Below are 4,934 nucleotides of genomic sequence, written 5' to 3'. Positions count from 1 at the left end.
GTTTAAAGAATATCTTTTGCCTTTTAACCATGATAGGAAAGTATGAAAAAAAATTTAAAAAACGATGACCCGGGACCTGTCGTCAAAATCCCAAAAGTATAAAAAAAAAAAAAAAAAAACGATGACCCGGGACTTGAACTCTGGTCGTCAAAATCCCAAAAGTGTTAAATGTCAGTGCGTAGACCACCAGGCTCAAGGGATAACTAGAAAAAGAAAGTTTGTTGAGTATTTGAACCTCACTGCTAAGAAAAATGAGAGGGGGGGGGAACAGAATCCGACGGCAAAAAAACAGCTGTCGGAATCCGTTCCCCCACCCTCATTTTGAGAGGTTTTGATGAAGTGGCTTAAAAAAAGGCTGATTAAAATTTTTTGTGGATGGAGCTTAACTGCCATCAGTTTAAAGAATATCTTTTGCCTTTTAACCATGATAGGAAAGTATAAAAAAATAAAAAAAAACAAAAAAAAAACGATGACCCGGGACCTGTCGTCAAAATCCCAAAAGTATATATAAAAAAAAAAAAAAGAAAAAACGATGACCCGGGACTTGAACTCTGGTCGTCAAAATCCTAAAAGCGTTAAATGTCAGTGCGTAGACCACTAGGCTATAGGGGACAACAAGAAACAACAGTTTTTTGAGTATTTGAACCTCACTGCTAAGAAAAATGAGAGGGGGGAACAGAATCCGACGTCAAAAAAACTGCTGTCGGAATGCGTTCCCCCACCCTCATTTTGAGAGGTTTTGATGAAGTGGCTTAAAAAAAGGCTGATTCGATTTTTTTGTGGATGGAGCTTAACTGCCATCAGTTTAAAGAATATCTTTTGCCTTTTAACCATGATAGGAAAGTATAAAAAAATAAAAAAAACAAAAAAAAACGATGACCCGGGACCTGTCGTCAAAATCCCAAAAGTATATATAAAAAAAAAAAAAAAAAAAAACGATGACCCGGGACTTGAACTCTGGTCGTCAAAATCCCAAAAGCGTTAAATGTCAGTGCGTAGACCACTAGGCTATAGGGGACAACAAGAAACAACAGTTTTTTGAGTATTTGAACCTCACTGCTAAGAAACATGAGAGGGGGGAACAGAATCCGACGTCAAAAAAACTGCTGTCGGAATGCGTTCCCCCACCCTCATTTTGAGAGGTTTTGATGAAGTGGCTTAAAAAAAGGCTGATTCGATTTTTTTGTGGATGGAGCTTAACTGCCATCAGTTTAAAGAATATCTTTTGCCTTTTAACCATGATAGGAAAGTATGAAAAAAAAAAAATGAAAAAAAAAAAACGATGACCCGGGACTTGAACTCTGGTCGTCAAAATCCCAAAAGTGTTAAACGTCAGTGCGTAGACCACTAGGCTATAGGAGACAACAGCAAACAACAGTTTTTTGAGTATTTGAACCTCACTGCTAAGAAAAATGAGAGGGGGGAACAGAATCCGACGTCAAAAAAACAGCTGTCGGAATCCGTTCCCCCACCCTCATTTTGAGAGGTTTTGATGAAGTGGCTTAAAAAAAGGCTGATTCGATTTTTTTGTGGATGGAGCTTAACTGCCATCAGTTTAAAGAATATATTTTGCCTTTTAACCCCCTGGGGTCTGAGGGGTTTTTGGGGCCCTTGAGAGGTTTTGACATGCCCTGACATTTGTGCTTATTTCAGCTACTTACAACATACCTTTGGCCAACACATAATTATGCTGTATTGCAGCACAAACTCTGCTACAATAATATGTGAGCAAAATGGAAGTTACATGTTTGCATTTTATAGAAAAAAAATATTATGCGTGGTTAGTAAGTTCTGGGAAAAAATTTGTCACTGCAATGAGCTCATATAACTCATACTGAATAGTTTGGCACAATACTTTTGAGTTACCATTCTTGTAGGCTAGAATGTTTACTACAAAATGATGTGAAAATCATTCTGATCACTCTTTCACAAAACAACAATATAATGATTTAAACTTTGCAAGTCAGTTTTTGTGCCAGTACTGCTTTATGCGTAGGGGTGTTGATGGCCATGAATATGAATGAGGGGAGACAATAGACACTCCCCCAATGGCTAATGCCCCCATCACGGTGCTGTGGGGCCGAGAGGAGAATCTGAGAATGAGAGGACATTCAAAGGTTTTGTTTTTTAATCTGTTTTTATTGTAATTCCTCTATGTGGAGGAACTAAATGTTGTGCCTCACAAGACCACAGTGCTACCGTACATATATAAACATATAGTACCAGTCAAACGTTTGGACACATTACCATTTTTAATATTTTTAATATTTTTGGAAGAAGGCTGCATTTATTTGATAAAAAATACAGAAACAACAGTAATATTGTGAAATATTATTACAATTTAAAATAATGATTTTCTATTTTAATATACTTTAAAATATAATTTATTTCTTTGATCAAAGCTGAATTTTCAGCATCCTTACTCCAGTCTTCAGTGTCACATGATCCTTCAGAAATCATTCTAATATGATTTGATAATCAGGTATTATCAATGTTGGAAAAACAGTTATTATTATTATTATTATTAAAAAGAAAAGCATTTATTCAAAATAGAAATCTTTCCTAACAATATAACTTAACACATCCTTTAAAAAAAAGAAAGAAAGGTAGTGTAAACTGTTACAAACAGACTCATGGGCGAATGTGAGTAAACAGAGGTCACTTGCGGTCCAGTTTCCCGGGCAGGAATCACGCAGTCTGTGCAACCATGTCAACATCAGTCTCGGTTTTCCATGACAGGGTGGACTTGGACCTGTTGCTTGTCTGCCATGGCTCTCTTCGGGACCGGTGCTTGGACATGTTCATTGTCACATCTGTTGATAACACAATCAAAGAAACTGTATTATTATCGTTATCAATCACTAATGGCCATGGATTAAGAAAAAGACAACCGATTTTGTAATTTCACACAAGAATAGGTAGGCCCTACTTGTATATTATGACAAGTATATTATGTATATTGTAAACACAATTACATTTCATCAGTAAAATATTGCGTCTGTGCACTTACCATCATTCTCGATTGAGAATTGAACGTGTCGTGTCCCTTTACTGTGCTGGAGAAGGAGAGCGTGATGCAAACACATTCCTAAAAAAATAAAAACAACTGTGTTAGCATATACATTATCCAAAGATGGGCGATTAATGGGTATGGACGCACAATGCATGTAGTCTATATATCTGTTGATGGGCCATAGGACGGAGAAATATCTATTTATGGGCCATAGATCACGAGCTGTTGATGGCCATTATCTGCGCACGCATTTCGAGCATTTCAAACATTTACACCTGTATTCACAATCATCTGTGGCAATATTTTAGCGTGTGTCATAGGCTAACCAAAACCGAACATTTATATATAAAAATATGTCTAGTATTTAGACAGTATCACATTTTACCGGAGGCTGAAATATATTTGCACGAAATCATATTTACACCTAAGCAGATATTCGCAAAAGTCAGTATTTTTAGCATGATAATCAGTGTCATAAGCTAATCAAAACGGATTGAAATATAATACAAATATGTTTAGAGAGTAATATCACATTGAAACACGACCATATACGAATGTTAGGGATATTGTAAGGCAATCTTTCCTGTAAGATGTCAAAAGCTAACCAAAACTAAGCAAAATATAGTCTGAAAATTCACATAAGTTCTATATAATCAGAAAAGAATTATATAAACACTAAACAACTTACTCGAACTTGTATCCTCTGTGGGATCAATTCGCTCTTGAAAATGCAGCCGTTCTCCGTCTGAGATGCAACCGTTTCTCTGAGGAAAAGGTGAACTCTTCCTCGCTGTCCAGAAGAATTATCTGAAGAGAGACTTTACCGGAGAAGCGTGCCATCCTCAAAACGCGATGAACTATCCGTGAATCTGACGAGAAACTGCGTGTTTTCATCATGGCATTGATCGGAGGGCGTGTGCGATGCGTATAGATCACCTCAACTATTAGCATGTGAATAGCGCCGGGGGGCGTGGCGGCATCAGCTCATTAAAAATAATGAAGAGAGAACGAAAAACTGCGCCTCTCCTTGGTTTCAAACGGATTACATAAACTAAGAATATGTGTTTTTTCATATAAATTACTTCATTTAAAAGAAGAGAATTCTAGCTTCATAAAGAAAAATGTCTCGTTCCTGAGTGACAAGTATTCGCTGAGTTACAGTTCATTTTCGGACGCGTTTCAGAATGGACTTCCCTGACAGAGAGAAGGCAGAACTCGCATCATGTTTATTTTTCTTTATTTGGCGAAAGGCACAACACTTTGTTTTTATTGTGAGTATACATAAAAAAAATAGAAACTTAACTGGATCGAATGATGTAAAACACTTAAATGTAAGATCAACACCAACAAAGTATTTTGAATCTCTTTTGCACTGATAAGAAAAAAAGCGACCAGATCACGCCGGCGTGATTGCCGACCCCAGGCCTTTTAACCATGATAGGAAAGTATGAAAAAAAAAAAAAAAAAACGATGACCCGGGACCTGTCGTCAAAATCCCAAAAGTATGAAAAAAAAACAAAATATAACGATGACTTGAACTCTGGTCGTCAAAATCCCAAAAGTATTAAATGTCAGTGCTTAGACCACTATGCTATAGGGGACAACTGGAAAACAAAAGTTTGTTGAGTATTTGAACCTCACTGCTAAGAAAAATGAGAGGGGGGAACAGAATCCGACGGCAAAAAAACAGCTGTCGGAATCCGTTCCCCCACCCTCATTTTGAGAGGTTTTGATGAAGTGGCCTAAAAAAAGTCTGATTCAATTTTTTTGTGGATGGAGCTTAACTGCCATCAGTTTAGAGAATATATTTTGCCTTTTAACCATGATAGGAAAGTATGAAAAAAAAAAAAAAAAACCCGATGACCCGGGACCTGTCGTCAAAATCCCAAAAGTATGAAAAACAAACAAAAAAAAACGATGA

At 36.9% G+C, this 4,934-nt stretch overlaps 1 long non-coding RNA gene across 1 annotated transcript; it reads right to left on the bottom strand.

Annotated features, from left to right (window-relative positions):
• Positions 1–1,636: 1,636 nt before the first annotated feature.
• On the bottom strand, positions 1,637–4,410 carry LOC306992440. Its single transcript, XR_013796285.1, has 3 exons — positions 3,702–4,410; positions 3,011–3,088; positions 1,637–2,813 (listed from the first exon to the last, which is right to left on the bottom strand). It is a non-coding gene; the product is annotated as an uncharacterized lncRNA (long non-coding RNA).
• Positions 4,411–4,934: the final 524 nt, after the last annotated feature.

The sequence above is a fragment of the Phoxinus phoxinus genome, assembly GCF_949152265.1.
Source record: "Phoxinus phoxinus genome assembly, chromosome: 2".
In the NCBI taxonomy this organism is placed as follows: Eukaryota; Metazoa; Chordata; class Actinopteri; order Cypriniformes; family Leuciscidae; genus Phoxinus; species Phoxinus phoxinus.
This window is presented reverse-complemented; position numbering and strand designations above follow the sequence as displayed.